Source organism: Ananas comosus, linkage group 4 (assembly GCF_001540865.1).
Source record: "Ananas comosus cultivar F153 linkage group 4, ASM154086v1, whole genome shotgun sequence".
Lineage (NCBI taxonomy): Eukaryota > Viridiplantae > Streptophyta > Magnoliopsida > Poales > Bromeliaceae > Ananas > Ananas comosus.
Genome location: NC_033624.1, coordinates 8,115,761 through 8,125,884, shown reverse-complemented (window position 1 = coordinate 8,125,884; position 10,124 = coordinate 8,115,761).

Sequence of the window (10,124 nt, the reverse complement as noted above, 5' to 3'; positions counted from 1 at the left end):
AAGGCATCCTGTAGACTCCTCCAAAAGTGAGATACAAAACGGGAGTCTCGATCTGATACTATAGAAGTAGGTACCCCGTGCAATCGCATAATCTCATCCAAGTATACCTGTGCGAGTCTCTCACCAGTCCAAGTAGTGTGGATAGGTATGAAATGTGCCGATTTCGTCAATCTATCCATGATCATCCAAATAGCATCATGCCCGGCCTGCGAGCGGGGCAATCCCATCACAAAGTCCATGGTGATCTTCTCCCATTTCCACACCGGAATCGGTAAGCTCTATAATTTTCCTGCGGGGACCCGGTGTTCAGCTTTAACCTGTTGGCAAGTTAAACATCTAGCAACAAACTCACCAACGTCCTTTTTCATCCCGGGCCACCAATAAAGCAACTCTAAGTCCTTATACATCATGATGCCTCCCGGATGTATAGCATACGGTGCTCGGTGTGCCTCTCGAAGAATTTCTTCTTTAATGTCTAAATCCGCCGGTACACAGATCCGTACGCAGAAATGCATCAATCCCACACCGTCCACAGAAAAGTCACCGGTGCAACCATTCATTATTTTAGCTCGAATCCTTTGCAACTCCACATCGGAGACTTGCTTTTCTTTAATCCTTTCCACAAGTGTAGGTTGCACCACCAAAGTCATCAGTCTCAAAGGTGTATCAGGAGCCACCACCTCAAACTCCAACCGCTTTATCTGCTCGATCAACGGCGGTTGAGTAACCACAAACATCGCTAAGTTTTTCGTCGATTTCCTACTTAGCGCATNATCCGCCACCACGTTAGCCTTGCCTGGGTGGTAAAGAATAGTCAAGTCATAATCCTTGAGTAGCTCCAACCATCTGCGCTGCCTCAAGTTCAACTCCTTCTGAGTGAATAGATACTTTAAGCTTTTGTGATCCGTATACACTTCGAATCGCTCGCCGTACAAGTAGTGGCGCCATAGTTTCAATGCAAAGACTACGGCCGCCAATTCCAAGTCGTGAGTAGGATAGTTCCTTTCATAATCCTTTAGTTGGCGAGAAGCATACGCGATCACCTTCCCGTCCTGCATCAAAACACATCCCAATCCATTAAAGGAAGCGTCGCTATAAATCACATAACCTGCTCCAGTAACTGACAAGGTTAGGATCGGGGCGGTAGTCAGCCTCTGCTTCAACTCTTGGAAGCTCCTTTCACACACATCATTCCAAATAAACTTGGTGCCCTTATGCGTGAGAATCGTGAGGGGAGTAGATAATCTCGCAAATCCCTCAACAAACCGTCGGTAGTAGCTTGCCAAACCAAGAAAGCTCCGAATCTCCGTGACACTCGTCGGCCTTGGCCAATCCTTGATAGCTTCAATCTTTCTCGGGTCCATGGCTATGCCTGACCATGAAATCACGTGGCCCAAAAACGCCACCTCTTTAAGCCAAAATTCACACTTCTTCAACTTGGCGTAGAGCTTCTTTTCTCGAAGCACTTGAAGTACAAGTCTCAAGTGTTCCTCGTGAGGTCTGGCTTGTGCCGCCTAAGTGCCAGTGGTAGCTCCAGCATTCCCACCCTAGGAATGAGTCTGACCCTCCAAGCCCCGTAGGCTACTCGATACGCACGAGCGAACATAGGTCGCGTAGGCTAACTCCGGAGTGCCGGCTTGTAGGGAGCGATCCGTACAAGCATGTGCGAAAGAGCACAAATGGCAAGCAAGCATGATCATCATCTCAAATACCCAATCATCATGTCTCTAACATGGTAACAGTCACTAGCAACCCAAGGGTCTAGTACTAGTCTCAAAGTGAAGGTTTAACCGTTCAATAATTTCGATGTCAATGACCTTAACTTTACTAAGTCCAAATCCCAAGATGAAGTTCCAACATTTACTATGTTTAGTGCCTCTTTATGACACTTAACATTGCTATATTCTAAGCACATTTCACATTCTATGTCTCTTTATAACATTAGCTTGTTCTATCAATAATAGATTAATACACATGCTCTCTAGCGTGTTCTCATATTGCAACATGCATATTCTATCCAATGCAAATATTAACTTAGCATAAATCTCATAATAAAAACATGTACAAGCAATTCACATAACCATCAAGTCTAATGCTGCTATATGACATTAGCTTGCTAAGTCCATATCTAGTCCAAGCCTAATGCCGCTTTATGACATTAGCTTACTATTAATATACACTCTAGCCTATGTCACTTAATGTCGATATGTCCAACCATGTCAAGCATGCGTTCTAAGTCCAAGAGCGTAATCTATATGCCATATGCACCATATGCAACACGATCTCAATCAAATATAAGAATGCTAACCATAGGCCCCTACTAGCCCAATATGAAAACTCTCTACTATATAGAGGTCAAATATGCATTGTATATAACATGTGCATTTTAAGCATTCTAAAATTCTCAAGCATTCTATCTAATAAGAATATGCATGCATTTTCACTTTACGATAAATAAAAACCCTCATATGAGAAATTTATCTCATATAGGTGAGGCCAAACCCACCAAAATCGAAACCTTCGTTTCGCCGAACGGAGGTACCCACAGGCCTCCTAGTACCCTAGAAGCATCAAAAAGATGGTTACCCAAACGAAACGAACAACCCAAAACTCAAACATTAACAAACTCAAGATAAAGGCAAAATCTCACCTAAGTGTAGAAAACCCCTCTCAAGCTCCAAATAAGAGCTAGAATCCTTCCAATCTACCCCAAAGGAAGGTTCTAAACCGATCAATTGAGCTCCAAAAGCCCTAGATCAAAAGTCCCCAAATCAAACCCTAAATCCTCATTTCTAGGGTTTCAAAACCAAAATCATGCAAAACATGAATCTAATGAGAGAATCATGCTACTAACCTTTCATGAAGCCTCAAACAAGGTTCAAACTCTACTAGGGTTGAAGATCTCTCCTCCAACAAGCTCAACTCCAAGTTCCCAAGCTTCTCCCATGGTGGAAAAGCCTCCAACAAGCAAAAAGAGAGGAAATGAGGGAATTAAACCTCAAAAATCTCAACCAAAAGAAAGAAAAAGAAAGATGGGAAGGGGANCCAAACGAAACGAACAACCCAAAACTCAAACATTAACAAACTCAAGATAAAGGCAAAATCTCACCTAAGTGTAGAAAACCCCTCTCAAGCTCCAAATAAGAGCTAGAATCCTTCCAATCTACCCCAAAGGAAGGTTCTAAACCGATCAATTGAGCTCCAAAAGCCCTAGATCAAAAGTCCCCAAATCAAACCCTAAATCCTCATTTCTAGGGTTTCAAAACCAAAATCATGCAAAACATGAATCTAATGAGAGAATCATGCTACTAACCTTTCATGAAGCCTCAAACAAGGTTCAAACTCTACTAGGGTTGAAGATCTCTCCTCCAACAAGCTCAACTCCAAGTTCCCAAGCTTCTCCCATGGTGGAAAAGCACCGAGAAGCAAAGAGGAGCAAAAAAGAAGAGTTTAATCTTCAAAAATCTCAACCAAAATGAAAAAAAAAAAAAGAGGGGAAGGGGAGAGCTCCCTCACCTTCTTCTCCACTGCTAGCAAGCCCAGGAAACACCAAGGGGCATGAGATAGCAATATAGAGTTGCTACAAAAGCAAAAACACCCCTGCAGTTCAAACTGCTCAAAATCTGCATGCTTATACCGGTACACGGGCCCTTCTACCGGTACAAGCCCCACGAAAATCTCAACCCGAGGCTCGGGTTGAGGGGTTCAGCGGCTCTGTACCGGTACAAGCCGGTGTCTGTACCGGTACAACCATCAACCCTGTACCGGTACAGACACCAACCCTGTACCGGTACAGCACTTCCAAAAACCTATCCGAGAGCTGGCCAAAACCCGTTTTTTCAGATTTTGGTGCAAGGCTTTAAACCGAATTTCTCGAGATACGAGCCATAGGTCGGAACACTGTCTACGACCCTCCAGAATAACTGGAAAAGCTCAGATCAAACACTCGAACCTCGCAATTTGCAAAAGTCCAGTGTGTTACACTTAAGCACCACAACTAATCAAGCCCAAATCATGTTCTATGTTCTCATTTAAGACATTAATACCAATGCTCACTAAGGTTGGAGCCCAATGCCTCTTTATGACATTGGCCCAAAATCTCAAATAGTCTAAGTCCCCATGTAAGATATCGAAATTCGACGATATTGGCTAACTTTGGCCAAATAGGCCAAAGTGGGCGATTAAATGATTTGGACAAGTTCCATTCGGTGCTCCAACACATTTGGAAGAGCAAAAGTGAGTTCTAAAGGTGTTGGAATGGTTTGCACATCGATCGGCGCGAAGCGGAGCCGAAACAGATCGAAAAACAGCATTCTGGAGCTGTTGTACCGGTACACGGGTGATGGCTGTACCGGTACAACCATCGCAGCCAGGCTGCGCAGCTCTCGGGTTCGAAGGCTTCAGGCGCTGTACCGGTACAAGGCTGGCTTGTACCGGTACAAGCTCTGCGAAACAGATAAACCCGAGGCTCGGTTTGCGCTCGGTTTAAGGGCCTGTACCGATACAAGGCCCCGTGTACCGGTACAAGGGCGCGGCAGCTGCGGGTTAAGTTGCAAAATCTGATAAATGGAGGGCTTTTTAGCATATTGTTACAATAGAGGTTATATCCCTCTCACTCTCAGCTCTCTCCCCTCTCACTCTCACAGCCCCCCTCTCTCTCTCTAGCTCTCTCTCTCTCTCTAATCGGTTGAAGGAGAAAAGAAGGAGAAGAAGAAAAGAGAGGAAAAAGAAGGAAAAAGAGAGGAAGAAAAGGAAGGAGAAGAAGGAGAAGAAGGTTTTGGAGCTCTTCTTCACCTCATCCTTATCTTAGGGCTTGCTTTGGAGCAAACCCTAGAGGTAAGCTCTAACCCTAGTTTTGGATTTCTAGGGTTTGGGTGGTTTTTGTTGCTTTTATTGGTTCAAATGGAACCTAATGAGCTTAGAGATGATGGATCTAGCTCACATTGAGGCTAGCATCCATGGTTTCCTCATTTATGCTAAACCTAGGTTTTGAAAAAGGTTTTGTTGCTTAAGAATGGTTCAAATGGAAACCATTAGAGCTTAAGAGAAGGCTCAACCCCAAATTTGGAGCTTGAAACCATGATTTCTCTATTGTTGCTAAACCTAGGGTTAGATTTGGGGATTTTGCTATTGTTAGGGTTTGATCTCTTTTGAGGGGTTAGAAACCTAATTTCTATGCTTATAAACGCGTAGGCGAAGACAGTTCGTCGATCCGACGAGTGAGCGCGAAGATATCGCCAATTGATGCGCTAAAGGGTTAAAGTTAACCCAACGAAAATTAAGCGGCGACAAGACTCGTACGAGAACGCGTCTCGAAGTGTTTGCGGCATCACCCAAGGTGGGGGAGTGCCATCCCGAAGCCATCGGGCTACCTTCTATGTCTAAGTCTAAATATGATCAAGTTGCATATCGTGTATGTTCTTATAGGGTTAAAGATTTATTATGTTGCTTAATTTGCATGCTAGTAGCTATAGATATGGTTGATTGAATGAATTATAAATTAGTATGCATGAGATTAAATGATAGAGTTTGATGATGAGATTTAACCCTATATGAGATGATTAATGCTTATGTTGCTAAAGAACTAGTATGATGTAACTAGTGTTGAAAATGAGTCTAAATGACGAGTGGCATCTAGTTAGAAAACTATGACGAGTGACATATGATTGATGATGACCTTGATATTAAAACATTAGTGTAGTTGAGACACTATGAGATTGGGTACATGTATACCTTGCTTCCATGATGATATTACCCTCAAAGGGTTGTTGTTGTTGCTCGTGAGATGATCTTGCTCACATTGCCTGTCTGCGCTTGGTGGGGTCGCTCCCCTCAAGTTGTGCGCTCCGGAGTTTGGTCACTAGAGAGGCAGCCCTGCTCGCTGCTCGGATAGCCGCTTGTTATCCGCAGGCGTACTCGGGGATCGACCAGCTAGGCATCCCTCGGAGATTGATATGTGAGCCTTGCTTGTGAATGACATTGTTGATGTTTCCTTGAGATGATCACATTAGTGTAGTTGAGACACTATGAGATTGGGTACATGTATACCTTGCTTCCATGATGATATTACCCTCAAAGGGTTGTTGTTGTTGCTCGTGAGATGATCTTGCTCACATTGCCTGTCTGCGCTTGGTGGGGTCGCTCCCCTCAAGTTGTGCGCTCCGGAGTTTGGTCACTAGAGAGGCAGCCCTGCTCGCTGCTCGGATAGCCGCTTGTTATCCGCAGGCATACTCGGGGATCGACCAGCTAGGCATCCCTCGGAGATTGATATGTGAGCCTTGCTCGTGAACCTTGTGTTCGCTTGGAGATTGGGTTACCCATTGAGTCTTACCCATGATTGATGTTCATAGTAGCTGTTCATTGTTCATATCAGCTTGTTTGCTTACCTAGTAGCATGTTTTATAGCTTACTATGATAGCTGTTGTAGATGTTGATAGTTGCTTACTTACCCAGCTTTATTTATTGTTCATGCATTCATGATTCCAGATTGAGGCATAGCTTGATATAGTTGTTTACATACCTGCTTTCTGTTCAGCTTAGTTTTATATATACTGCATATATATATCTCTCTATGCCCGCTTGAGACCTAGTGGGTAGATCGGCGGAGTCGGCGGCCGAACCCATTGGGAACTATTCGTAGTTCTCACCCCCGTGTGGCTTTGCGGGTACAGGTACACAGGACAGCGGGCCTTCATCGATGGATCGTGGCAAGGGCTTAGCGCCCTAGCGGTTTGATAGTTACTTTACCTATCCTATTGCATTAGCACCACCCTGTACTTTTGGTTTATGCAGTTTGAGAGTAGATGATGTATAGGGTGAGGTTTTGGAGAGTATATGATGTATATTCATTTTGGAAAAAGAATGCAAGTTGTATTAAACGCTTAAAGTTTTAAATGATATCGAAAGAGGTTAAATGTTTCAATGATGTCTCAAGTAGCTAAGTTTCTCTCTTTTGTATACTTGTATGGTTTTACTTGTATCGCTTGCTCTAGTTGTTTGTAGCACTGTTTGTGCCTTCGCTTCGTTATCGATTGTGTATGAATGCAAGTCGTTTTCCTGGGAACTTGTTGTACACAATCTCGTTGTTGCCTAGCCTAGGGCGGGCAGGGGAGACTCTGCCGGTTCGGCGGTCACGCACGCCGCCCTCGAATCGGACCAAATTGGTACCGTTTTCGGGAGGTGCGGTCGTGGGGCGTGACACCCCAAGCCTCTCTAGGCTTCCAAAGTCCCTAATATCTCAATTGGGCATAAAGGTTAAATGCATGAAAGTAATGCTCAATTCATAATAGAATCATGGTTCCAAGTCCCAACTAGAATGCTATGTCCCACATGCATGCACCCTACCACATAGTGGTCCAAAAATTTACTATACATAACATATGCATGTTAAGCATTCTAAAATTCATAATAAATGTATCTAACATGATTATGCATGCTTTTTCATTTAACGATACTCAAAACATCACAAATGAGATTTTCTCATTGTGTGGCTAGGTCAAACCCACCGAACCGTCGCGTAGTCCTTCGTTTCGCCGAACGAAGTTGTCCACAAATCTCAAAATACCCTAAAAGTATTGAGCGAATAGATACACGGGCATTACGATCAACCATAAGATCAAACATTAACCATCAAGGCAAAAGGGCTAAAGCTCACCTAATGTGTAGAAAATCTCTCTCAAGCTCCAAAAGAGAGCTAGAATCCTTCTAATCTAACCCAAAGGGAGGTTCTAATCCAATTAATCAAGCTCCAAAAGCCCTAGGGTCAAAATGCCCAAAATAAACCCTAAGTCTCCAATCTAGGGTTTCATCTCAAATCCAACAACAAAACTCAAATCTAGAGGGAGAAAACAAGTAGATTACCTCCTAGAAGCTTCAATCCAAGCTCTAAACTCTCTAAGTCCAAAGATCTCTCCTCAACAAAGCTCCAAATCCAAGCTCCAAGCTTCAACAATGGAGGAATTGCACTAAAGAGCAAAAAGAGAAGTTTAATCTCTTAAAATCCCACCAAAATCCAAGAAAATCAAAAGGAAAATCAAGGAGGGATCCCTTACCTCTATTCCTGCTGTGGCAAGCTCAGGAGAAAGCCCTAGGGGCGTGGGTGGCTATATAGAAGACCACAATTGCGAAAAACCCCCTGCAGTTCAAACTGCTAAGATTCTGCCAAAGTGTACCGGTACACAGGAAAGTGTACCAGTACAAATCCTACGAAAATGCAAACCGGAGGCTCGGGTTTGAAATTCGCCACAAGTGTACCGGTACAGCCGTCAAAAGTGTACCGGTACAAAATGTGTACCGGTATAGCCATCGACCTGTCACCGGTTACACCTCGTGCAGAATGCAATCCGATGGTAGCCTAAGTCCAACTCTTTAGTGACCTTAGCGCTACATAAAATACTACAATTCTCGAGATTTCGAACTAATACATGTCGGAACATCTGTCAACGACGCCACCAGAAAATCTGGAAAAGCTCAAACACAGTCCATACCACATCCCCGAACTCGCATTTGCAAAGGTCTAGTGGTTCATTTAATATGTGCATGTATGTATAAAGTACATTGGACCTCTATATAGTAAGAGAACTGTTCAGATTGGGACCTTGCATACAGTTAGCATTCTTACATTTGATTGAGATCATGTTGCATAATAGTGCATATGACATGTAGGTACAACTCTTTGACTTAGAAGCAGGCTGCTGGCATGGTTGACATATTGTCATTAAGTGACATATGTTAAATGTATGTAAGTATAAGCTAATGTCATAAAGCGGCATTAGCTTGGACCTAAAGATTGGACTTGGTAAGCAATGTCATAAAGCGGCATTAAGTCTTGGAATGGTTTTGGACATAGCGAGATAATGCCATAAAGAGGCATTGGACATAGTGAACTTAGTAAACCTTCACTCTTGAGGCATAGACTAGATCCTCGGGTTACTAGTGAGCATTTCCATTTAAGACATATGATGACCGTTGAGTTTCTATTTCATGTTAGAGACATGATGACGAGATCGTGATATGATGACTATGATTACTTGCCATTTGTGCTCATTCGCACATGCTGTGAGGGTCGTCTCCCTACAAGCCGACACTCCCGAAGTTGGCCTTTTGCGACGCAAGTTCGCGGCGTGCGGGATTGAGACGCCTATAGGGTCGCGTGGGACAGCCTTATTCCAGCTTGGGATGATGTGCTACCACGGCAGCTAAGCGCGAGCGCCTGTAGGGTCTGTGGGACAGTCTCGTTCCTCAAAGGGGAATGTTGACTACCACCGGCAGCTCAGCGGCACAAGCTGGACTACCTTGGGTAGGCCTAATTGAAATGAAAATCGACACGGAGTTGTAATGTAATAATCCACTACTTGATAATATATCGTAGTTGGATTCAGTGGACATTGGAAACATATATGTACTTGGTCGTTATGATAGTGCATACTAGATATGTATTGGATACTTGACATGTAGTATACTTGATAGTATTACTTATTGCATCATAGTATACTTGTAGCCATGATAGAGCATACTTGTTATGTATTGGAATATGGATTCAAGATAATGTAGATGTTCATCATGTTGACACTCATCTTATATTGTGCATTGTAGTATACATTTATTATATGCTTTCTTTTCCGTAGTTACTTATTTTTACCCTTACCTGCTTATGTTTTGGGCCTAGTGGTGCATTTTGCTCAGTTCATAATTGCCCACTGGGAACTATAAATACAGTTCTCACGCCCCATTTTTATGTTTTCTTTCAGAGCCTTTCACTCCGGGAGACTCGGATCGCGCGAAAGGTTCGCCCTCGACCTAGCTATCGAGGGATTTGGTGATAGTGGTCCACTTCTCTATTTTCTTTGAGAGGTTGTGAGAGTGTTTGTCCTGGTTATAGAGACCACTCTACTTTTATCTTGAGATTGATGATGTATTAGTTTACTTTATACTTTAGTGGTTTATTCTCTTTCGACTCTACTTGTTAATAGAACCTAGCTGTATATTTGCTCTGATATCTCTAGATACTTTCTACTTCTTGTTCATTTATTCGCTTTTAGTCTTGACGTCTTATATGTGCAGGCATATGGCGGGTTTGGCACGCACCGCGGGCCTCACCGGTCCCGGGGCATGACAGTACTTTT